Here is a 27,011-nt window from a genome sequence, read left to right as displayed (position 1 = left end):
GCTTGTTTTGTTGTTGGGCTTGGTGAATTCTTGTATAATGGCGAAGAGTTTCTTGGAGTTGTGGGTGTTGAAGAGGACTCTGTCTTGGATTAAGCTTTTCTTTGTTGATTTGATGAGCTGGTGGTGTGCCGTGATGGCTGTTTTGTAGGTGGAATGTGCTTCCTGGGTTTTACTGTTTCTCTACGTCTTATCCAGTCGTCTGCAGGAGCACTTGAATTCTCAGACAACGTGGCAAACCAGTTCGTTTTCTTGTTGTGTCATCTCGTGGTGTTCTAGAGGGGGGCAAGAGCGTTGGCACAGTTGGCAATCCATTGGTGGAGGTTGCTTGCCGCTGTGTTGGTGTCTGTCATAGTTGGGGGAGTGCAGGTGAGGGCAGCGATTACTTTTTCTTCTGAGACTTTTTTCCAGCTTCTGCGTGGGAGGTGGCGTGTGTTTTGTAAAGGAGAAATGTATGCAGTGGTGGTCTGTCCAGAGCAGTTCAGGGTTGTGGCTGAAGCGAATGTTGTTTCTTCCTGCGAAGATTGTGTGTGTCCTGCTGTGTGAGTGGGGATAGAGACAAGTTGCTTCAGTCCTATGTTGGTGAGGTTCTCCAGGAGGGTGGTGGTTTTAGGATCGCTGTGGTTGTCCAGGTGGATGTTCAGGGCTCCAAGTAGTATGTAGTCCCTAGAGGTGACGGCGTTGGGTGTGATGTGGTCAGTGATGACGTTGGTGAAGGGGGTGCAGGCTTCAAGAGGTCTGTAGGTGAGTGTTCTGGGGAGCGTAGTTTTGGGTTTGGGATGTATCGGGAAGTAGATGTGTTCTATCAGGGGCAAGGCATCATCAGAGTTGGTGGCTGTCAGTCGGAAAGAGCTATTGTGGATGGTGGCGAGGCCTCCTTCTGGGCAGTTGGGGCAGTTTTTCTTAGGATCTTGTATCCATCGGGGATGGCGGTTGCGATGTCAGGTGAGGAGCTGACGTTGGTCCAGGTCTCTGTGAGGAAGGCGACGTTGAGCGTGTGTATGTTGAGGAGGTTCCAGATTTCTATGGCGTGTCTGTGCAGGGACCGTATGTTGAGGAGGATGCACCTCAGTGGCTTTTGTGCTGCGGTGTCCGGTGTGTTGGGGGGAGCTGCCAAGGTCTGGAATTGGGTGAAGGTGCAGCAGCAGTGTCAGCAGGAGATTGGGCATTAGGTGTTGCTTGGTTTAGAGAGTTGGCAGTTGATATTGCATCCAGGGTTGGGAGCGTGGAGAGTGCTGGGGTTGAAGCAGCAGGGGAATCGTGGGACCAGGGTCCCTGGTGCTGGTCACAGTCGGGTCACTGACGGGCGCAGGCATGCTTGGCTTTGGCATGCCAGAGGGCACCATTAAGTAGGGGTTGGGGGAGGGCGCTCAGCTGGGAGGCAAGGCCCGGGCAAAATGCTGGGGGGGGAGGGGCCGCAGGAGCAGAAGCACCAGGAAGCATGAGGGAAAAGAGGCAAAAGAAGGGCAAAGAGAAAGAGGCAGGGAAAGGAAAAACACAAAGGCTAGCAAGAAAAAGGCAAAGAACACACAACATGAAAAAGGCAAATAGGAGACAAACAGAGCAGACAGGAAAAAAGGCAATGAGGACACAACAGGGAAAAAGCAAATAGGACACAAACAAAGCAGACAGGAAAAAAAGGCAATGAGGACACAACAGGAAAAAAGGCAAAGAGAGCACATACAGAGCAGACAGGAAAAAAGGCATGAACACACAGCAGGAAAAAAGGGAAAGAGGGCACTAACAGAGCGGACTAGCAGAAGAGCAGAGCTCTTCCACTAGGTCACCAAGGATGAGGTGCATGCAGGAGCTTGTGGGTGGAGGAGGGCCTTGAACACCTACCTGGCAGGGAGCTCAAGCGGCGCTATGGGCAGTCCCACAATGGCGGAGCTGCGCTGGGGAGAGCAGTGACTCTAACCAGGAGTGCCAAAGAGATTAGAGAGACTTTCTAGTTTAGAAGGGAGTAGGCACCTGGGCCTAATGGGCTTCCCCCAGAATACTTCTGATATGTTGGTAGATTGCTGTGTGATCCAATCCGTAAAATTCTATACGAAGCGAGATCTTAGAACAGAGACTATAGTCCTTGCCCATGTGCGGGCAGGCGGCCAAAAAAGTGCTTCTCTAGCAGGCCAGTGACTCTTCTAAATGCTGAAGTTTAAATACTGGCTAAAACACTAGCCAACTACCTTCGGCAAGTAATTGACAAATTGATTAAACCACCAATCGGGATACATGCCCTTGCGTTTTACCTACCAGAATCTGCGAAGCCTGGCTATGTGGCATGCCCTGAGGGAGCTGAACGTCCTTTTATTGCTGGGATGCAGAAAAGCCTTTAAGTCCGTTGAATGGCAATTTCTGTTTGTGGTATTAAGCAAAAGTGGGTTTGGCAAGGAGTTCATATCCAGGGTATCTGTATAATAAGCCAGTTGCTCAGGTGCGAGTCAACAGATGCCTTTCAATAGAGTTCACCCTGGTATATGTCAGGGTTGCCCATGCCCTCCACTGTTGTTGGCCCTGGCCTTGGAACCCTTAGTGGGTGGGGTGCAAAGAGACAGTCAGTTGCAGAGTCTGCGGAGGAACCTGGACTAGAAGGAATCTCCTTTTACACAGATGACATTTTTTAATATCAGATCGACCCCCTGCGGTAAGATTCGGTAATTAAGAATCGGTAGTACTGATTCAGTAATTCCCGTTCATTCCTATGGGCCTCCTATTGACACCCTGTTGCACCCCTGAATTGTGCATGGGTGCGCATGTGGCATGTAAGGGCATGTATGTCTGATACATGGCATTGTTAAAAAAGCACAACATTTCTTTTTTAACGGTTTTCGTTATTTACCACCAACTTGTAGTTGGTGGTAAATAACAAATCTTTACACAGGAAAAGCACTCACTTGAGTGCTTCCTAAATTTCAGATTCGGTAATTTACCAAATCGGTATTTAAGAATTCGGTAATTTACCGAATTCTTAAATACCGATTCAGTAAATTACCGAATCTGAAATGTAGCCACCTACATCCCAAATGCCTAATACCAGTTGGTAACGGCCGAAATGCGGTAATTTTGGCATTACCAACCGGTATTAGGGTTCCTACATCTGGCCCTTTGTGATGTCATAGTGTTCTATACAGTTAAAGGTTCTGGGGTTTGAACAAACAACAGTCAGTTGAAAGTTTGATCATTGTCTCTAAAGGTTGGTGGTTTATTCTGTGTACATGATTAAGCTCTTCACATCATTTTGTGGATGCATTATCATTATTGGAACATCACATTGGTAATGATTTGGGCCAGGAAGAAGGATTGACCACCAGCTTCAAAATTAATGAGGAACCTGCGCATGAAGCTTTGTGGATATACCCCCTTTTTGCAGCGTGCACCTTATATCTGATGAGTGCAGTCCGGTTGTGGTGGTGCAGGTTGGGAGGTACAATGCAGAAGCCGGAGTGACTAAGGACAAGGCTCATTGTGGGTTGAATAGGCCAGGAGCAGCGATTTGTGGGGAGATTTGATCCCAATAATGGTAGCTGAGCAAATGGTGACGTCAAGCAAATTTTAAAGGTTAGAAGTAGTGGAGGCCGTTACTAGCTGGAAGGAGCAGACAACAGAACATTGAGGCATCAGGCGAGTTCTCACTTGTAGTGTAGATCCTATTTTCCCAATGGGCTCTGCGCATTGGAATAACATAAACAGCAGTGTAGACGTAGGACTGAGGTCATCTAGGTCTCTACTGACTATGTTAAACTTAATTTAGGTTTGCGCCAGCTAGGTCAGAGGTCACTGGAAACTTCCTTGAATGAATAGAGAGGGATGAACTTCCCTGGCTCAGACAAGAAGGGATTCAGTTTCTGACAACCGCATAAACATGACAACTTTGCTCCCTCAGAATAAGAATGTATCTCTAGAGTCGTGTGAAAACAATAGACAGCTATTTCACTCAGTCAGCAGTGCATACTTAGTTTCACCAGAATGCAGAGAAATAGAGAGACGGGTGTTTTCAATAAAAGGTGTTATTTATTGAGCAGTCTTCTTCCTCATGCAAGAGAAATGAATTGCCACAATTGCAATACTTAAAGTAAAGTAAAGTGCGTACAGTAAAAGTAGTATTATGAAATAATACTGTAAAAGCATTGATATGGTTTCTTAGCCATATGATACTTTAAAATGGATAAAATATATACATACACTAACGTACTCAACTGGTGCTTCTAACTAAGCCTACCCCGGTGTACCTGACCTAAGCCTAATACATGGGAAGGGATGAGTAAGTAGCAGTTTAAGTTAAGTTGGTTAAGATAGTTTTGCCAAGAATCTGCATCAAGAATTCTCTTAAGGGTTTAGTCAGCTCCGTACCTTGGTAATAGAATGTGGGAGGTCTGGTATCTCTTTCCTCAGGACTCGATCTCCCAGCCACCCGCAAGAGTAGGCTGGAAACACCGGAGCTGGATTTTCTCATCTGGAGAAAAAGACAGCGTCTCTCTCAGTGCGTCAAACGGGAGGGGCGGCTTCCGTGGGCTCTTGCATCAGCTGGGCTCTCGGGCAGGTAGATGGCCGCTATGCTCCAAACCACCGTGTGTTTGCTTAAGGCAACTTTTGGTATTTTATACCTGGAAGATGCCGGGTTTGACGTAAGGTTGGACATAAGACGTCACTAAGAACTAACAGTTCTTTCTGGACTTCAGGAGTTCTTGTTCAAATCAAAACAAAAGCAGAAAGGATTTTCCCGGGCTGCTGGAGGATTGGTTTGTTTAAAGAACGCGTTGTGCTTTCTAGGAGTCGATGGGAGTAGCCGTGCTGTGCTTTGGACTGCATGGGCTATTACTGAATATGGATCTGATTCTTATGCCCTTATCAGGATATTATTGATTATAACCTCACAAGGGCATAAATAAGGAATATTGAATTAGGATCCTAGATATAAACACGACACACTGTGTCACCTCACAAAACGTAAAACGTTTACTTGAACGCGGAGAAGCATCGCAGCTGAGAGTCAACTAGAGTGTGACCATGTGGTGGCCATCTTGAAAGTAGACACAATGTTGGCAACACAGTTTTGAGGTAGTGAACCACTTATCATGCACTCTTGGGCATGAGGTGCTCAAAGGAATAAAACTCCTTCGGTTGCATTTGGATTATCGCTGTGATGCGCACACCACTCATGAGTTTCTTTGGTCATTTTTGAGTGCATTTCAAATAATGTGATGACATGCACACCACACACGTGCTCTGTGGTCATTCCTTTCTTCAATTTTCGATGATGTGCACATCTCAAAAGCGCTATTATTACAGTGATGCGCGCACCTATTTGCTTCTACTGGAACTCTTAACAGAATTGTGTAATGTTTCTGTGAGTAGCGTGAAATATTTAGTTTATTTACTGAGGTAAAGGGGAATGATAAATAGAGAGACAAGTGATGCTGGACATGTTGATTAGAGACAACTGATGCCATACATGATAAATATTGTTGGTAGATTTAAGTGTTAGATATATAGAGACAATTGATGTTGTGTGTGATATGTAGAGTCAATTTTTACTGTATAACAATGGATTGCGGCAGGTTTGTTTATATGACATCATATCAAGTACCAATATGTCTGAACCTCCCCATTTTCTTTCTGACAAAGGTGAACCTATCCTCCCTTGGAAAAGGTGGAAGCAGATATTCGTTTCATACTTGATTGCTATGGGGCAAGAAGTTTTCAGCTGTTTGTAAACAAGGTATTTTATTACATTATTTGGGAATTGAGGAAAGGAATGTATACAAGAGATTTGATGAAATGGACATTGGGGAAGGTGAACCCAAAATGTTTTTGATATGTCTGTAATGAAGTTGGAAAAAACCTTTTAGATCGCAAATTAATGTGGTGTTTTACGAGGATGCAAGGGAAGCAAGAGAAATTGGAAGTTATGTTGCAGCTTTAAAAACATTGGCTCGCATATGCGAATTTGATCATCGTATTGATTCTATGGTTAGAGATCAAATAGTGAAGTGTGCAAAATGATGTGAAAGTTCAGGAGAAGCTTCTTGCGAAGAATCCTAATTTGAGAGACACAGTGGCAGTAGCTGAGGACATTGAAAACACGAGCCTGTGGGTATGTGAAATGCTGATGAGAAAGGGAAGGACAATTTGGGCCTAGATGGAACAGTGAATAAGGTAAAAAGGGATACGCAGATACACAGATAAGGATGGTGACAAAAGTTTGGGAATCAAAATCAAGGAAGAGGACAAGAAATTTGAAAAAATAAATATTCCCAGAATTATGCTAACATTTTCTAATAGTCACGGATGTTTTGCCAGATTTGTGCTTTACAAAAAATGTGGCAAGAAAAGGCATTTTGCATGTGTTTCCAGAGGGTCTAAACACCACGGTGGGATTTGTGTGGAAGAGGAGGGAAAATGTGTGCTAATTGTGAGGAATGATGGATTGGTGGACGCTAATCCCATTGAAATGCCAGAATGCAAAATTGTGTTTGATGGGAAAAAGAGTACTGGTACTGGCGGACTCAGGATCATCTTATACTATGAATGGAGACAAAAACTGGGACTTAATATTTGGAAATGAAGAGATCACATTACAAACTCCGGAAATAAACCAGGTAAGGTATGGAGGTATGAAAACAGATGCACTGGGAGAATCTGTAATGCTGATCATGAAATAGTGGGGAAAGTATATTGCAGACAGCTACTCCAGGGAGTGTCCCAGCGAGGTACAAGCTGAAAGGCCAGAGAGAAAACAAGCGCAGTTTGGGGGAAGAACCAGGTTTTCCGCTTTTTTTAAACAGCCCTGGATCACTTATAGCGTGTAATTCCAAGGGAAGCTGATTCCAAGTTGCTGCATCCAAAAAAGTGAGTGATCCACCTCCTGCTCTATGTCTGCGGATCCTAGGGGTGCCTACCAGAAATGTATGGGTAGTTCGAAGCTGTCTTGGAGGGCTGTAGATGCTAAATCTGGTACTTAAGTAAGCAGGCTTTTGCCAGGTTTGGTACTTAAGCAAGCTGGTCCTTTGCCAGTTTTAGTATCTACAACCCTCCAAAACAGCTTTGAACTAGCAATATATTTATGGTCTCTCCCTAATGGGTCGCTAATGTAGATCCCGAAGATGCAGCCTGATGCACATTTGTCTTGGGAGATTGGAGATTGAGCAGAATTCCAACTGCAACATTCTGGATCAGCTGGTCCAGGACATATTCCGGGTGGCCTACACACAGGGCATTCCCGTAGTCAATACTGGACAATGATCAATGCCTGGCCGACTGTTTTCTTTGCATGGAACAATAAGAGAGGTAGGAAATTCTTCAGGGATCTCATGATCCCAAAGCAGGTTCCAGCCAACCTGTTAATTTGGGGTCAAAATGACAGCGTGTTATCAAAACAAATCTCCAAATTTTTTACTGGATCTCTTTGGGGATCCGGCAAGGGTGCCTTGTCTGGCCAAAAAGTTAGCAAGATAATATTAATGCAGATACACCCCTGTTGTCCAGTGTACCCCTGATAAATTCAGATACGTCTACTAGAGCGGTTTCTGTGCTGTACTGGACCCTAAAGCCTGATTTCCGTGGGAGAGAAGCCGATTAGTCTCCACATAATTTGACAGATGTCCATTTACCTACTTCTCAAGTATCTTGGTAAAAGCCGGCAGCAGGGAAATGGGTCTGTAGTAAGAAGGGGTGGCTGGATGTGTTGGTGGCTTTTTCATTGCCGGTTTACAAACTCTAGGAACCGTGGCTGTTCCTAGAGATGTATTAAGAATCTTATTGACAATGGATTAATTAAATCAGCCTTATGCAGTTAGCAGTTTAGGAGGGAATGGGGGATTCGGGGAACCTGACTTTAAAGTTTTGAAACCGCAAGAGACCCTTCTAAAGATAAGGTTCCGAAGGAGCTCAGTTTTGAATTTCTTACAGATATCTTTATACTTAAAGTTTTAACATCAGTAGCCAGTATTCTGCCTACTCCTAGGCTTGCCTGAATACTTTGGACTTTGGATGCGAAAAAACTTGCCAGTTCTTCAACCCATTCACCAGAGGCCTCTTTCAAGTGAGTACAGGCAGATGGGGTCATAAAACTCTTAACTATTACAAAAATCTATTTTGAATTATTTCCTGTTTTTCCAATTTGCTCCTCATAATATATTCATTTAGCTTTCGTTATAGCTGTATAATAGTTATTTTATGCTTTTTTAAAGGATTATTTTATCCACTAAATTATATTTCCTCCTCCACTTACGTTCCAGTGCCTTAAAATGCTTTTTTCCAATTTGAGAGTGGACGAGAACCAGGGATTGAAGGGTGTGCCTCTGGATGCTCTGCACTGGAGGACAGGGGCCAGCTCCTCAGTGGCATTTCTAATCCAGTTATTACATTTTAGTGCGTCTTCCTCAATCATATCTAATAGTTCTGTTGTGTTCCGGGTTAGACGCTCCATAAGCTCAAGAGGATCGATTTTATAAAGGCTTTCACCCTATGTATTTGCCTGTTAGGTATCTGATCCAGTTTTATAGAGAGCAGCCAAGAAAACCTCATCAAATTGTGGTCAGACCAGATCAAAGGTAGTGGGTTTTCCATAAGCAGAGCCACGTTGAAACATACTTGGTCCAATATGTGACCCCCTTGATGTGTTTGTTTTAACACATGTTGGTTCAGGCTTAGCTGATTCATAAACGCTTTGAATTCGATCGCCTCACCAACACTCAGTTTATAAAAACAGAGTATTTTAGGGCAAGGTATGTATTGGCATTGCCCATTGATTTTAAAAAGGATCCTGCTGGGCCCGGTTGGCATATACACCAAAACTTCTGCAACTGAATGCTGTTGTGTGAGGTTGATACACAAGCCCATTGCTTCTGCTCCCATTAGCTCAGTAATTTCATTACACTGACAAGCCCATTGCTCCTTTATAATGATTGCTAGTCCGCCTCCCCTCCTTCCAGTCCATCCTAATAATCTTAAGACCCTTATGTATGGCCGTGGCAATGACCTGGTTTGAGGCTTCAGACAGACACATTCCCATAATACACAGTAAATTGAGATTCCACTTATCTAACAAATCATAAATGCTCTGCATGTGTTTTAGTATGGAGTGTGCATTGATTAGGGGGCACTTACAGCAGACATGCCCATTGCCAATGTCCTAGATTGAGTCAGTTACTGAACATCCCTAGAAAACCTAAAGATACATTCAAGGTAACAAGTATTTTGCTCCACCAAAGGAGCCCAGTGCTCCTTTATGCCTTTACTGGTTGGTGCAAGCTGCATGAGTTCCGCACTGCTGTATTTATTAAAAATGATCATACCATCTGGAGACAAACGGGCAGTATGGCTGGTGCTGGCCCCTTCCAGGACTCTGACGGGCACAGGCGGGCTTGTCTAGGGGTGCCTTTGGCGTGCCAGCAGTGGTGGCTGATCTCGTCCACACAGCATGTCTCTTTTTGAACATGAGTCCCGCTGATGACTAGAGTGCCCACAACCAAAAATTGGCGTCTGTAGTCATCCAACCCGGAATACTCTTTCCTCCCTTTACCAAATGTGAGCCCTCTTCCCCTACTTAAATGACACAACAGAGGATCAGGTTCAACAGAAAATACATTTGATTAATATATAAAAAGTATAAAAGGCTAAGAACATGCACAAAAAATATAGCTAATCACAGTAGAGGAGCTTAAAAGTGCAAAGTTCAGTTAATGACCCTTTAGATAACCTTTTGGGATGGAGATATCAGAGGGACATGGGGATAACACTTAATCCCATTGCTAAACAGAAGGTGTTAGAATTGGCAAATAAGGAGTTACCTGATTAAATCTGTTCAAAGTTTCCCAAGGTATTTGGTAATGAGTTTCGATTACTGAGAAATTTTGAACATAATATTGTACTGAAGAATGGTGAAGTGCCATGTGTGTTTAGAGTCAGGAAGGTTCCTCATATTATGTTGGCCCTGCTAGAGCAAGAAATAAAAAATTGAAAGAGAGAGGCTCTGAGTGATTGGCTCCATAGTCTTGGCATGCAAGGATGGCGGTAAAGGGATTTGAATCTGTGCTGACCTGAGGGGGTTGAATAAACACATCAGAGTTTATAGACAGCCTTTACAGAACATTTTGGAAATGTTGGCATTAATAAAAGACGCACATCTATTTAGTGTGATGGACGTGTCCTCTGCCTACCACAAGGTTATACTACATCCTGAATTGAGACCTATTACATAATTTGTGACACATGTGGGAGTATTCTGATTTATTTGCAGGCCTTTGGTCTTGCTTCGGCTGCAGACTGTTTCCAGATGGTCATGAAGAAGGTGTTAAAAGGTCTGGACACAGTGTTGTTCTTTCAGGATGACATACTAGTTTATGGGAAAATCAACAGGAGCGTGATGAGATTTTATGGAAGGTGTTGCAGCAGTTGCAAGATGCAGGGTTTGGTTATAAAAAAAGAGAAATGAGAATTAGGGTATCAACAGTGATTTACTTGGGTCACACCATCTCAGGAGAAGGTAAAAGTCCTAAAATTGATATTGCGAACAGTATTGTTCAGGCCCCCAAACCAGAGAATAAAGATCAGATGTGCTCACTTCTGGGGCTAGCAGAGTTCTGTTAAAAATTAATCCAAATGTTTGCTAGTATTTCTAAGTTTTTGTGGATACTATTAAAAAGTGTTCTCAGTTCAGTTGGACTGAGAAGTGTAATCGAGCTTTCAGAAGCATTAGAGGTAGCAATGGAAAACGACCAGTTTTAGGATACTTTGTTGCTAATAAGAATATGATTCTGTCTATTTAGTCCATCATCAAAGGTTTAGGTGTATTGCTGGCTCAAGCGGCCAATATGGCGTTTGCCTCTTGCTCGTTGAAGGGTGCGGAAGAATGGTATTCCATTATTGAGCGAGAGGCGTTGGCTGATTATTGGGCTATTCTCTTTTTAAAAGTTTTTTGTGGAGTCTACATTCCACTATAAGGTCAACTCCTCAACCACTTACCCAGATTTTCATGTGCAGAGAATTGGAAAATGTGCCCTCTAGGTTTAGACAGACAGAAGGATTGTCTAGTTACAATTTCGGGGTTGAGTATGTGCCTGGTTCGCAAAATAGTTTGGTGGACTGTTTACCAATGTTTCCAATTCATCGTTGTGAGTAAAATTTTGAAAGTACATTAGTGAGTACATTAGTGAGTTTGTTATGTGAATCAGCTTTGTATGATAAATAGTGGGATAAAGTAATCTCAAGTGATTCAGATTTGTTAGTATTGAAGGAATTCCTCATAAAAGGAAGGCCAAACAAAAAGGAAATACCCTCTACTTTAGATGGATTCTATAGTGTAAAATATGAGCTGACCATTGTTGAAGGGAAAATATTCAAGGAAAAACTTGTTGTGTTTCCAAGAGCTTTGAGAAAAAAGTTGATTAATTTACCCCCCTGAAGGGCATTTAGGAAGGAACAAGACAAAAGCAAGACTGTGTGAATTGTATTGGGGGCCGGGGATGGATCATGAGCTGGAAGAAGTTGTAAAGGTTTGTTTGCATTGTGTAAACAATGATAAGACATAGAAAACTCACACTGCTCCTTTGACTCCAGTTGAAATTCCAGTAGAGCCTTGGACTAAATTCGGTTTGGACATTGCTGGTCCCTTTGATTTAATGGCTCATGATGAACAATGTGTAATGCTACTAGTAGATTACACATCTAAATTGGTAGTCACTAAATGTGTGTCTTCTGTTAATACCAGAACAGTTATTGAATTCTTGAGGAGAAATTCTCAAGTCTCGTCACAGACAATGGGGTACAATTTGTGTCCCAGGAAACGGGAACTTTTCTAGAAGAACTTTCCATTTTACACTACAAGAGAGATCTTTATTCGCCTCAAGCTAATGGTTTAGCTCGAGTATGAATTAGATAGTGAAGAGCTGTGCCCAGCACATACTTCTTAATAAGAAATCCCTGAAAAACGTGTTGAGCACATTAGGTTACGTCTGATAGTGACATCAATATCTCCTTTTGCTTCACTTAGATGTAGGAAACCTCACTGTAAACATAACCCAGTTTGATTAAAGTTGAGCACAGAAGTAGAAGAACAGCATTCTAAATAAGATCTGGTTTTGGGTAGATTGGAACATCAAGACAAATCTAAAGTGTGTTTTGATACAAAGTATTGTGTGCAAAAAGTAGGTGGGAAGTGGGTGACTGAGTATTGGTGAAAAGACCTGGGATGTTAAAAAATGGATGTTAAAAATTTGTGGGTACATTTGTAATAACTTCTATGAGAAAATATGTTGCCATTTTGGATCCCGGAGATGTGTGGAGCATGTCCAAGTTAGTAAAAGTGGGGATCCGACTATTTCTAAGTGTGCAAACTGGGAATCATACTATTGTGGATTAAAGTTGTACTGAGGAACTGGAAGCAAAAAGGGAGAAATTCAAGCCTTGGTGGCATAAAGACTGTTTAATAAATGATCATTGTTCATGGACTCAGTGTATAGTTCATGATTTAACATTATGCGATATTGTGATCTGTTTATACATTTCATAGGATGATTGTCATTTTTGTGCCAACGCATTTTTGCTTCATTTTAATTCATTATTGATTATCTTTATACTTCAGTTAATCTTATATCATAGTTTTTAAATACAATGTTTGTGTTTTTCTATTTTGTATTGTAAATGGGAAAGGGGAAAGATGTGTTATGATCTGTATCAGGTTGGATCAGTTTGCTATGAGTGGAAAATCATGTATGTCACTTTGTGATGTTATGCTGCTCTATGCAGCTGAAGGTTCTGAGGATTAAACAAAATACAGTCACTTGGGGGGTTGATCGCTGTCTTTAAGGATTGGTGGTATATGCTGTGTACTTGATTAACCTCTTCAAATCATTTTGTGGAAGAGTAATCATTATTGGAACATAGCAGTTTTACTGTAAAGTATCCAGCAGTGCCTCCTATGTGTCCAAAACCAACATGGCAGAAACTTTCATCTCCTGTGCAAAGCTCCCTGTGCCCACACAATGGTTTGGCTACTATAATGGGCAAACATCCTTTGTGGTCATTCAAAACAGACTCTGGGGAGAACTCTTCTCTCACTTGGATTGGTACCCCCCCATCTAGCAAGACAATTGAGGGGGCAGGCCCATGTGAGAGCTACATCTGCTTGTGATAGAGTATGTCTTCTTTGAGGGTAATTAAGTTCCTAGGCACAGCCCAGATGACCATCCTGTGATGGAAAGGTCAGCACCTCTTCATTTGTCTCAGTCCTGGGAGCCCCATCACAACTAATGAACAAGCCATTCAGTTCCTGTGTGACAGTAAACACTGGAAGAAAGGCACATTTAGCTCAGGCAGAAAAATGACAACTTTCGAAAATTGTCATATTTAAAATAGTAATATAAAATCCGACATGACCATTAAGCTGGACTTTAAAATGAAATTGAAATTACTCTTTTAATCATGTTTCCAGCTACTCTAAAGCTGTTTTTATGCTTTGTAAGATGTTATGTTGTAACCCTGTGCTTTCCTCTGGGAAGCCCACCTTTACACAGTAAAAAAGGATTTTGGATCTTTTTCAGTGCCAGGGCATGTAAAACATAAAACATATACGTCTTAGTTTTTACACTTCATGCCCCTGCCCCATAGAAAGGAGTGCCTGATAAGTATTACAGAGTTACTCTCTCAGTCACTCCTACCCAAAATCTGTGTGACTCTCTCAACGCATTCTTTGTGAATAAAATCGAGGTTATTAAAAATAGCATTCCTCCTGGCCTGTCACACAACAACTTACCATCAGGTAATGAGAATAGCCAAATGATCTCTTGCTTCCCTCACATATCGCAAGAAGATCTAGTGAATTTACTGACAAAAGTCAAGACAGGCTCACCAAAAGATATATCTGCCCCCCAAAGGCCGGTTTGCACCCGCTTCACTGACCTGCTAATGCTACTACTTCACCAGTCCATCGATTCTGGGCTGGTTCCCAGAGTGTTTAAGAGAGCGATGATTGTCCCTATCCTTAAAAAAGAAGGAGCATATCCTAAGGATCTGAAAAATTGCCGCCCGATCTCCTTATTACCATATCTGGCAAAATTACTTGAGGCTCATGTAGCCCACCATCTTTGCTCTTTCATAAAAGAGTCAGAGTTCCTGGACTGAAGTTAGGCGAGATTTAGGCCAGCACACTCCACAGAGGCAGTGATCATGTCAGTCGTATATGACATGAAGAAGGAAGCTGACAAAATGGCAATACCCTAGCTTGGTGCTATTGGACCTGTCTGCTGTTTTTGACATGGTCGACCACATCATTCTGGCTGACCGGGTCAGGACCGCAGGTTTCCGGAATGCAGCCTTGAACTGGATCATCTCTTTCTTGAGTGAGAGATCACATTCAGTTTGATTCATCTGAGGTACAAGTGAATTGCAGGGTACCACAGGGTTTCTCCCTTTCTCCTCATCTTTTTAATATCTATACCCGCCCATTGGTCAATCACCTTAAGAACATGGAAATCAACATTTTTAATTATGCTGATTATATGCGTGTACTATCACGATTAACGATAGCCGCACATCTAAACAACAATTTCAGGATACCATGCTGTTCATCCGAGATTGGATGAACTGTAATCAGTTGAAGTTGAACTCTGACAAAACAGAGATTGTTATCACAATAAGTAAGGTGGACTATTGAACCCCTTATTTTGGCCCAGCGAAATGAATCTCCCTCCAATTCCTAAAAAGGTGGTAAAAAGCCTCGGGTCATCATCGATGAGGAAATATCATTTAAGCAGCATGTAGGAGCCGTGACCTTGTCAAGCTTCTGCCAATTACGGCGCACAAAAAAAGATAAAGAAATTCCTCACTAAGGAGGCTCTGACCCATGTCTAGAAATGACTATGCCAATTCTCTTTACCTGGGTCTTCCTAAAGTCCTGTTGCGCAGACTCCAGTTGATCTAGAATCAGGCCACTCAGTTTATATATTATCTACTCAAATATGGCCGCATCACCCAAGTGACAAAGGACCTTCACTGGCTGCCAGTCGCGCAGAGAACAATGTTTAATCTGTGCTGTACGGTCTTTAAGGACGTATATCTTTTTCTGTAATCGAGCTAATGAATATTCATTAGGCAGGTTACAATTTACGAATAGGCCTGGGTAAAATGGCATGTCTTCTACCTGTGGTAACTGGATTGGAAACAGCGGGCAATCTCACTATTTCGTCAAGTTCCTGCCATGGACTGAGATAAGAGACAAATTCCCTTCAAAACAAACATTTATTATTCTAGGCATTCACCAATGCAAGAAATTAGGAATTGCCGAGATTCTTCGGTCATGTCAGGGGCTGTCACTGTAATTACCATAATTGTGAGTTAATAATAATGAGTGGCTCCTGACAGTACTCTTCAAAGACTCTTTCCTAGCAGGGAGCTTGAATGTGGCACCTGCCGGCATGGGGAGCTCCGCAGGCAGGAACGGCAAACAGACTTCCCTGTGAGGGAAGGTTCACTGTTAGGGTGACTAAAATTAACATAAATATATTGTCCTGCACCTCACCACCTCACAGTGCATCAAAATGTAACAGTCATTTGGCGTGGGGGGGTTTAGCCCAGGGAGCAGCAGATCAGTCCCTATTCCACTCTGCAGCAGGACGATACATTTATTTTTAGTTCCTCTGTTTCGCTTTCCACGTGGGAATTTCACCCTCCTGTATCCAATGCCATCCTGTGATTGACTGTGGGGAGCAGTATGACAAACTTTGCTGAAGGGAGCAGTTACGGCCACCAGTAAAGACCACACGTCCCAGCCTGCCAAGCAGCAGCTATGCTGCCAACATCTTGGGGACGTGCCTGGATGCGATTAATAAGCCTGCAGGGCTCCCGTGGGGTGGGAGCTGGTTTACAAACTTTGCTGCAGGGAGCAGTTACCGCCACCAGTAAGGACCACAAGTCCCATCCTGCCAAGCGCCTGCAGGGGCGGCTCTAGGCTCATGGCGGCCCTGGGCAGGGAGCATAGGTAGGGGGCCCCCGGAGGAACGCAGGCGTGGAGGCTAGTGAAGAGGGGGGGTCAGGGTGTTTGGAAGTGGAACAGAGCCGGAGGCCGCCAAATCCCTGCCAGGGGCCGCCCGCAAATATGTATCCATCTTCAGAGGATTATTATATTGAGGATATATATTGGCGTGGCGACCCCTGGGGTTTGGCGGTCTGTGCAGGTGCACAGCTTGCACATGCCTAAGGCCGCCCCTGGCCCCTGCTACCCCGCCAATGTCTTGGGGAAGCGCTTAAGATGCCTTTAGGGCTCCCGCCGGTGGGGGGCCTTTTACAAACTTTGCTGAAGGGAGCAGTTACTGCTACCAGTAAGGGGCACAAGTCCCAGCCTGCCAAGCGGCACCTTCACCGCCAACGTCTTGGGGACATGCCTGAAGATGCCTAAGAAGCCTGCAGGGCTCCCGCGTGGCGGGAGCCGTTTTAAAGACTTTGCTGAAGGCTGCAGTTACCGCCACCAGTAAGGACCAAAAGTCCCAGCCTGCCAAGCGGCCGCTACACCACCAACATCTCGGGGACACGCCTGGTGGCGCTTACGAAGCCCGCAGGGCGGGAGCCATTTTACAAACTTTGCTGAAGGGAACAGTTACCGTTACCAGTAAAAATCACAAGTCCCAGCATGCCAATTGGCTGCTATGCCGCCATCTTGGGGACACGCCTGGTAGCTCATAAGAAGCCCACATGGCTCGCGCAGTGCAGGACTTGTACAGGAGTGCCCAATAAAAGCCCGGGCCAAGGGTGGGCCCATCTGCACCCGTTCGAGACCGGAGGAAGCTGGGCTGGGCCTACCCTCTTGGTTTCTTTTTTTTACCCTTTCAAACACCCAGCACCTTGTCGCAGCAAGATTGACCATCTTCCAGCTCCAGCTCCAGTGGCAGAGGAGCAGGTAGGGAGGCAGCTCCCCTTTTCATTATCATAGACAGCTGTAAATTGTTCACTGGTTACAGGCCTGGAGTATTAGGTAACTAAGGAACTTGTATCCTGAGCACCAAAGCTCTTGTGTTTAACTACGTGTATGCATCAGTAGACCCTGAATTTGGTTGTTCTTGTGTTGAAGCCCGTCACGTAGCTCATAGACTTTGGTATACCATGGGGAAACGTAAGGTGACTACAGATCCTGACAGGTCCACAGCAGGCACTGTAGTGAATATGGACTAGTTTTTACAGCGGGCCGCAACAGTGCTCACTAAGGAGATAGAGCTGATGAACCAGCGTCTTTCTAGTTCCCCCGTAAACGGTCCTCCACCCATGCCCGCAGATATACAAATGCCTGTGGATAGTGCTGATGGATCATCAAATAACTCTGGAGTGCAAGAACCTGTCGGACTGAACAGTTGCTCAATTGGCCAGCAGTTACCCCTTACACGCACTATTATGGTCAATAATTTTAGGAGGGACAATGTACCTTCAAGCCAGGGGCATGTGGTGGACACTTCCATCAATCATCGAGTTACACCAATAGCTGCCAGATTTGCTATGCGAGGGAGACCAGGATGTGTTGAGTCAGTCATTCAAGGGTCGGGTACGAAAAGAAAGGGCCAAATGCCTGGGAGAAAAGCCAAAAGACCAAGAGCTGATTTAACATCCCAGAAGTCCCCAAACGATCAAGCACTGACAAAGGCAGATATGATGTGTATATTAGAATCCTTCCAGGACTCTTTTAAGGCTATGATAGACTCCAAATTGGGTTCATTATTTCAACGTTTGACCTTGATTGAAAAGGGACATTTTGACCTCAAATGCTGTGTACCCCTAAGTGGTGAAGCACTCAACCTTGAATTAAGGCCATTAATGGCTCCCCCAGCAAAGGACTGTCCCACCATGGCAGCCCCACACTCAAACATTAGAGAGGATCCTCCTTCCCCCTTAAAGTCAACAAGTGGCCAGGCACACTCCTGACGGGTTTCGCCCTCCTCTTTGATACACACAGTGTCAAATCCTGGCGCAAACTTTAGCCCTGTGGAAAGGTTTTCTACACGGATCAGCCCACTCCTGAGAGTAACATAGCTGGAGAGCCATCTCAGGGGGGCAGGGGAGGGCTTTAAGCAGAACCTGCCTATTATACATCTGCCATCAGAATCGACAACATATGTTGTGATCCTGGGGAATGTGCCAACTCTCCCTCAGGGTGCCAGGGTGGATTGCTCTCAACTGAAGAATAAAGTCTTTTATTGGTTATCCTGTAATACTGCTCTAGGAATGAGGGCAGAGAAAAACATTAACATGGTGGGAAGGGTCAACTGGGTAGGCAGTTCTCATTAGTCCTGTAAGGGCGATTGTGTTATCATCGATTTCAATAGACCCCACATTGCAGAAAGGATTTTGGTTACCACTCCGAATAATGCCCCCCTTGGCCCCAAGTCATGCATCATGGCTCTACCTCTCAGAATGTTTTACAAACTTGAGACATTTGGGTGGAATTACATGACTAATTTTACAAGGGCTCTATTTGACAGGCAGACGCCATCATATCCACCTCACAGGAACTCAAATTCATATTTAAATCCTAATCCAAATGATATTTATTGGCCAGCAATCCAAATTATATGTATTGGCCAGCATAAGGCGGGCAGCAGTCAGTACTATCCCTTATGGAGCTAACAAACCATATTGCACCCTTGGCTGTGTTGGATGCTTTGGTTTGACTTAGTGGGCCTGCTCTCGGGAAACATCATGGCAAAGTAATGGGACCCCAGGTGAGATTGATTGTAATTTTATATCATGGAACATTGCCAGCTTAGCCAACAAGTTCTCTGACCCTTCGTGGATTGTATTCATAAAACAGTTCAGTGTAATTTGCTTGCAGGAAACATGGCTGTCTGAAAATAATTTACCACTGGAGGATTAAAGTCTTTTTTTGTTCCGGCTACCCCTCACCTGAAGGAAGATCAAGAGGTGGCCTTGCAATTTATATTTCTCTGGCAGTAGAATGTAAGATATTGGCTCTGCCTGTAGAGAGTCCATGTATACAGTCCCCTGGTAGTTTGCAAGGGGTCCCATAAATTGGGTCTTATTAATGTTTCTCCTGTGCCAAGAGTGTGTGTAATATTACCATTTTGGGCTCCTTTTTAAGGCAACATCTTAATGTAGCTTTCCAAGATTTCATAATTGTCGGGGATTTCAATATCCAGTCATGCGGAGACCCCAGGGTCTCTAGCCTGGCTGATCTGGGATGCCCACGTGTGAGGGGAATTCTTTTTGAACACTCTCTACAAGGGGATACATTAAATGGTTTCTTTCATGAATGTGACTTATTGTCCCTCATGTGTTCAACCGACCCCAGCAGTCAGGCCACTGTTCCATCTTTTAATGGGAGGGGTGGTGGCTCATTTATTGATGTTATACTGGTATTATCGCCTTATCTTGAATTATATGCAGGATTCGTTATTCCAGCTAGTGTACACATTGACCATACCCTTTGTGTCTTCATTTTCGTGGGCCCCTACTTTCGCACAGAGGAGGGGCTGGGCAGTGTGGGGTGGTGAGACCAACAAATGGTGGAAGTTGGCTAAAATGCACCCAGATATCCCCAGATGCATTTTATGAGTGAATATCGGTCTTGTGTGCCAATGAGTTAGCCCTGGGCACCACCTCCTCCACGACTCAGGGGGAGGTTGTTAGTGCTTTTAAAACTATTTCCCTTAAAATAAGTGACTTTTTAAGTGCCCGGCTTGGCGAACTGTCACTCAGAACACCAGATGTTACGAGTCCCTTTACTCCCAGGTAGCAAGGAAACTGCAGGAATCCCTAAATAGGAGCACAGGAGATTCTACATTTGTAAGATCGTGCTGAAGAGAGTATAAAATGGAACTGGCAAAACGTAAGTCCACTTTAAAGGAGGAAGCCTGGATAGAGTTAATTGAGGCCAGCACTCTGAGGGACAGTTCCTGGTTCTGGAACATAATTAATGGCCCCTTCTTAAATCACGAGGAAGGAAGGGCAGTGGGTGCCCATATTACTGAGGAGGAGTGGGTGCTCCATTTTGAAGCCATGTTACAGTGTCCCCCGAGTTAACTGCTCCTCTGTTCGTGAGGCAGGTATCCCTGATTTGGTTTTTAATATAGAAGAGGTCAAGGATGGTATTGTCGGGTTGGCAAGTAACAAAGCCCCGGGACCTGTCGGACCTTTGTAAATCGGATCCAACTTTTTTGGGCACCGGTTCTTACAGCAGCCTTGAATGCAGCAGCAAAATCCGGCTGTCCCGAGTCTTGGGCTACTTTCACTATAGTGCCTGTTTTTAAAAAAGGCTATTGAGACAGCACTCACTGCTATAGACTGATTTCTTTGCTGGACTCGGTGGTTAAGGTGGTGGGTCGAGTACTTCTAGATAGGTTGACTAGCTGGGCAGAGGAACATGCTAATCTATCAGACATCCAGTACGGGTCCACCCAGGACGGTCCACCGTGGCCCAGTGCCTTAACCTATCTTTGATTCTTAATTAATATACGGTTGCCCACCCTGGCACTATTTATTTAGCCTTAAATGGATCTGTCCTCCGCGTTTGATCGCATGAACAGGGCTAAACTTTGTCAGACCATGCTGGCTATCGGGGTAGATGGCAACATTGTCTATTTTTTGGAAAACCTCTACCAAGCAACAAAGGCGCAGGTCAGATTCTCACAAGATTTAAGAGTTTTCTGCAATTTTGCCAGAAAGAGAGGAGTACGTCAAGGGTGTAATTTAGCCCCCTACCTGTTTATTTGTATTTTAATGAGCTAGATAAAGTTTTATTTATGACAAGGGTTGATTATCCGCAGGTATGTCGATGTGGTCTGCCGGTTTTATTATACGCCGGTGATGTGGCCCTTACAACTTGGACCGCTAGGGGGTTACAAATACTGCTTGACTCCTTCTCTACCTTTATGATGGATCTGGATTTATCAATACACTACTCCAAATCTTATGTGATACAGGTAGGTCTTCGCACAAAAAAGACTTTTCAATTTAGGGTAGGATCTGCTCAGTATCTTCTCGTATCTGGGGGTCATAATGGATGAGCAGATGAAATGGGGCCACCCTAAAACAGAGAAAGAGGGGAGACTTTGTTAGGGCAAATACGGCCATTTTTAATTTTGCTTCTAAATTAAGTAAAAGACCGATTGCTGCACTTTTAAAGATATATCAGGCTAAGTGTGTCAGATACATAAAGAGTAGTTTTGGAAGAATAGGAAGAGTAGAAATATATACAAACCCTGAATATGTAACTAAAAAGGATCTGAGGTGGACAAGGGAGTCCCTCTGCAGTCTAAGCAAATTAGAGAGGGAAGAGCTGGAATTGAGGAAACCTAGTGTTGGAAATGTTTTAATATTAAACACAACACTATCGACTGAGCCATATCTCCTTGGATCTTTTAGCTATTACGAACGCTTTTTACTGACCAGGTTTGCCTGGAACTCTTTCACCTCTTGTTAGCCTAGCCACAGGGGAGCAGCAGAGGACAGATTCTAGCATCCTGTGGCTGCGGCGGTGAGTCTCCACAGGACGTGCTTCATTTTCTATTACTTTGTAAATATTATGCGATCCCCAGAATGTTTTTATTACCACTATTTTAAGGAGGTTGGAATTTAAGCAGGCCCATCCAGCTCTTATCTATTTACAGCTGTTGCATAGAGATTCTATTCTATTTGTCCTTAATTTCCTAAAGTCTGCAGTGAAGCTTAGAGCCTGCCTTGATTAAATGACAGTATCTGTTAGGGTTTGTTCTTATTCTAGTCACCCTGATGATACATACAGATCAAATAAGGCCTTAGGACTCATCCTTCTAATGGTTTACTTTTACTTTTATGTTCAAGGGAATATGCACTTTATATTGAATTTTGGCTATGTATTAAAAGAGATTTTCAGGCAGTCTGGTCCATCATGTGATGAATTGTGTAATTATTTTATGAAGTTTTTAACACCATGCATTGTTTTTTAATTATCAGAGAATGTTTATGGTTTTATATGTGAAAATTGAATAAAGTTGGTTTTATTGATTGATTGGCTGTGAATGCAGGGATGGCGATCTGCTTGAAACAGCAGGATGTTTGTGAAAAAAAGATAATCTCTATTAATGTGTCCCATTTAGTAAGGCATCGGGGAGCACTGAGTGTTTCCCCTGAGGGTGCTGACAGGCCCTGAATTCCTCTTTGTGAATCAGCCTCTTACTATCCCATCGCAGGGTGTGGGGCTTCAGTTGACTTCAGTTGAGGTCACAAACCACTGACACACACCGTCGGGTCCCATAAATAAGTCATTTTCACACCTCTGGCATTCGTAATTGAGGAAGGGCCGGAAAAGACCTTTTACATAATTCATTTGGTTGCATTACAGAGTCTTACCACAGTTCCTCAAGTAATTGTAAAAAAACACACAGAACATGAAGGTACTAGTCTCAAAATGTTCCGTATCCTAAACATGATGCTTGCAACATCATGTACATGATAATTAGCATTTGCCAACGGGCGAATATCTTCTTTCTCTTGGGATACAACCAGCTGCCTTGCTTCCTCTGTGCGTTTGAGGTATTTATCACGGCTCAATGTAGGTGAGTAAAAAGGATCGCCGAAGAGCTCAAGGATAGGTGTTCAAACACCGAAGGAAAATAATTGTTGAGACAATTACTGTATGTTTACACAAGGTATATCCTAATATGAAAGAATATGAGTGGTAGCCTGCTTCTGTTGTTCACATGAGTAAACTCTAGATTGTCACTTAGTGTTCTTTAGTATAACCTGAACCAATAAAATATATAATATAGTAGACTTGTGCCCTTGTATAACGCCAGATGGAACCCCTGTGGCATTTTCCTTAGCATATCTTGGTAATGACAGAAAATAGACCAAACAAACAACTAAATAAATTAACAGAGGGAAAAATCGAATCCAAGGACAGCAAATGAGATCCATAATGTACTACTTCCTTTTCCCAGTATGCCATGTGTGACTGCCGGCACACCTGCAGATATATGTTAGTTGAGCACAGCCCGACCCTCGCCCATGATATGCACTTACACAGATCTCAAATGTACATACTGTTGAACATTCCGCGTTACAAGTGCATTATAGCGCACCCTGGGTTTTTTGTTGTAAACTTACATTAAAATATAAAAAGGATTGTTTAAAAAGGCTTCTCCAATGAGTAGCTCATGGGCGACTGGTAGCTCTCCAGCTACCTGTGGGTAGCTCTCCTGTGTGCAGCTCAGCCTACGAAATTAGAAGCTTTTGTTTGGTTGAATTATTTATACCTATATCAAAATGTAAAAGTGTGTGTTTGATCTGAAATGTGTGTTTTTTCAGGGCACATCATTTCCAGAATCTTTTTAAAGGCGATATTTGAATGATAAACCATGCAGGTTTGGGAGACTTATTCTAATATTATTACCTTGATGCCAAGAGCATTGCAGCTGAGGCTGTTATGCATTAATGTTGTGAAGTTGTTCCAAATGGACTAAACCTTTTTTACGTTACGTCTGGCATTCCTGCAGTGAGTTGATCATAGCTTCTAATCTTGCAGGAGTGGCCACTAATGTAATCTTGTCTGATGTGTGCAACACTAATAATATTAGTAGCTCAGGAGGACTTTCACTGAACATAAGTAGCTCTTGTGAGTGAAATAGTTGGGGACCACTGCTTTAAAACATTCAACAAAAATAAAAGTCTTCAGGATTTCCTTAAAAAGTAGACAGTTGCCAAGGCTTCTGGATTAAACAGTGAGGTTGGTCATACCGTTTGACCAAAATAAGGGAGGCATGACCACCTGCGTGATTCCCAATCAGTGGGACTAGAAGTGGAAAGAGACAACCTGAGTGGAAGGGTCTATCATACTTACAAATACAAAAACCTTCCTATAGATATGAACAATCAATCATATGCTTTAATGAAAGGGGCTTACAACTCACCCTTGATTGCGCATGATGTAATAGTACTCTCTGTGCTTCTTAAACCTGATTGTGTTTTTCCAGGTAACTTTCAGAACTGCAAAATTGTGTATCCCATGATGCTGTATGAGTGCTGCTTCCAGAAGGCCCGAATGTAAACAGTTTTCAACAGTTAATGCAGAAAAGCACACAGGCTGCAAACAGTTTGCATTCTTGTCCTGTTGGAGGGAATGGATGGATCTTTCCTAGAAGATGAAGGGCATAAACATAAGAGGACGAGACAACATTAATGTGAGCCTTGGAAGAGAGCTCTTCATCTGTGAGAATCCCAAAAGATTTGAGTCGCTCTAATGTTTTAACAGTTCCAAGGGTAAAAAGCTATATTTCTGGTTGTCAGCCAACAATAGTTCAGTTTTATTAACACCACCACCTCAGTACATCAGACGTAAGGCCTAGTACAACAAAAAAACAGCAGCACTAGCAAGCACCCTTGGGAAAATATGTAAGACAAGGGAGACAAGGAGTGTGCACGAGGAGAGCGATCAGTGGAGATGGGGTTAAGACCCAGAGCACAGATGCCACCAGTATGTAACCAGGTATGCAACAGAAGTATTATGCAAACTTCCTTTCTTTGCTGCCTTGTCACTTGTGACTTTAGGCAAGAAGTAGAAAACAATCAAAATTAAAAATTGCTTGACTAACCTTCATAGCTGAGCTCATTCCTTTTAATGCACTTCCCTCCAACAAAATTTTGAAGGGAATAAATTGAAATTGTACAGTAATTATGCAGTCCCACCTTCCATTCAAAAGCTGTTCTGTGAAGTAGTATAGTTTTATGTTTATTATCTAAACGTTTGACTAGGAGTTAATTTAGAATTCAGGACAAGAGCCCTTAAAAAGATATGCAAAATATTTGTGACTGTCTTAAAGCAGAAGGCCCTTTTAAAAATCACTGTAGGTTTCAGAGCAGTGTCTGTGATATGAACATGAATTTGTGTTAATAATGAAATAAGATTTTTTTTTAATATTGATTTATTTTATCCTCCCTATTTGAATTTCACCTAAATATTTAAATGTATTGTATCATTCAGCAAGCAAAAGTCATTTCCCCAATAGGGTATATTTAAACTATCTTGGAAATTGTATCACCTCTGTAATCGGCTAATTACAGCAATCTGATTCAAACAGAGGGCCTGCATGCTGTTAATTGCATATAAATTCCATCATTGTTAATATTCTTAGGATTTTCTGAGCCCATACTCACCACAGCCACTGGTAATACATTAAACAACTAAACTGATTCTAAAAATGATCATTTGTAGTTTAGAGTTGCACTGGCTATTGACTCATTCTAATCAAATATTTAGAATGTGCCACATACTTTTGTTAAATACGTTCTTGCTCCGTGTTATGCTAAAATATTTTTACCATAAAGTTAAATTCCTACGGTATTGAAAGTGCCCCTCTGGAATATATTCATCTGTTTCAAACAAAATATTTCATACAGCACAAGATGCACAAATTCATGTCATCTCAGCCAACCCAAAAAGATAACGTTTTGTTCAAACATCCAGTGCATTCCAAAGTACTCGGCTGCTTCATAGTGCAGAACAGTTTTCATTAACATTACCAAAAAAACTACAGGGTTATGTTTTTCTCATTCCTTGCTAACCAACAAAGCCATTTCGTTCATGGTATTTTGATCCTTGGGCAGAGTGCACGCGTCTGCTGACCTGGAGGTGAATGTCAGCAGCCTGTTGAATACGAGTATCTCAAGTGTAGGTCTCGTCCGGATTGTGACTTGGAAAAGGAGATCTGAGTGTTGGAGAAGGAAACCCCGGTTCGCTGTGTAGGACCTTCGAGTTATGTTTCCTCGGTAAGCTCCTCTTCTTTGTGGTTGCACCGACACCTCGTACAGTATTTCAAAGCCCCAGAGCGTCGATATCGAGAAACATTCACTATCACAGCGTACCTGTTGTGTGCGGTGACCCTGCTCCAACTCTCCACGCAGGTGGTCTCGCTTCAATTTTCGGAATTGTAATTTTTTTGCCAGTTAATATTTTTGGATATTATCATTGTAATAATAATATATGCACAATGATACAGGGTCAGATTTATCAACACTTTGCCCCAGTAGATAGTCACCAAACTCGATGCAAAAAAGGGCAGTGTTGATTTTTTATTTTCTTTCCAGTAAAAATCTGAATTTGTGCTGAAACGTTGCCAAAAACAAAAGCAAGACAGCTCTTTACGCTGTTTGCATTGCTTTGCATCATGGGGCTGTTTGATGGATGGCTCAGTTGTACCATGCAACCGCCTATGATTGTTGACGCAAAGGACTATGGACTAACAATTGTAGACAGAGCTTTGTGCCAAAACTTTATCCCTCCTCAAGGTAGGCACGAAGACGAAGAAAAGTTTCCTTTTCATCAAACTTTTTTAAACTTTGCATATGTGCTGCAAAGTTCAGACCCATACAAAGTGGAGACGTTTTAAAATGATTCTGTGTTTTGTACTGAATAGGTTCTCTTCTAGTACAAAAGCTACACTAGACTAATGTAGACACCTTTGCACTATGTTGCAAAGGTGTGTGTGTGTCGCTAGGCGACCATAAAGTGTGCCAGTGCTTGTGAAGAGAGTTGTCACGCCATTATATTTGTAGATATGGTGCTGCCCTGCTCTCTTCCTTTCACCTAACACAGCACAGCAGTTTACATTTCTGACTGCATCACATAAAAAAGTAGTAAATGTGCCCCTTACTGTCTCTATTTACTTCTCACATTCATAAACAGCCAGGCCCTATGGCGTTGCATGTTTTTTACCTTCAGCACAGCATCAGTGCAGCAGCAAGAACTGCGTAGAGCTAGAAGCAGTAAATTGTAACTTTTCAAGGCTGATTTATAAAGTTGTCACGTAAAGCAACTAGGCGACCAACGTTGCTGCACAGCATTCCCTGAACGGGCGAGACATCTACGAAAACAAGGCCCTCCTGTTCTATTCCCAGGGTCTGGCGCACAATCTGGCTGTTTTGCACCATGCACACATTTTAGCACCATAATGCAAAAGTACCTGTGTGCAGAGGCTATCCTGGAAGACTGGAAGGTTGCCCTTTAAGTACCAAATACCATGCACAGACAAACTTTAAAACCT

At 43.1% G+C, this 27,011-nt stretch overlaps 1 pseudogene; it reads right to left on the bottom strand.

Moving 5' to 3' along the window:
* Positions 1-27,011, bottom strand: part of LOC147730699 (transcription factor Sox-19a pseudogene) — a 46,305-nt pseudogene that overhangs the window by 3,858 nt on the left and 15,436 nt on the right.

The sequence above is a fragment of the Lissotriton vulgaris genome, chromosome 2_1, assembly GCF_964263255.1.
Source record: "Lissotriton vulgaris chromosome 2_1, aLisVul1.2, whole genome shotgun sequence".
NCBI classification, from domain to species: domain Eukaryota; kingdom Metazoa; phylum Chordata; class Amphibia; order Caudata; family Salamandridae; genus Lissotriton; species Lissotriton vulgaris.
The sequence above is the reverse complement of the archived record's forward strand: the minus strand, read 5'-3'. Positions and strand labels throughout refer to the sequence as shown.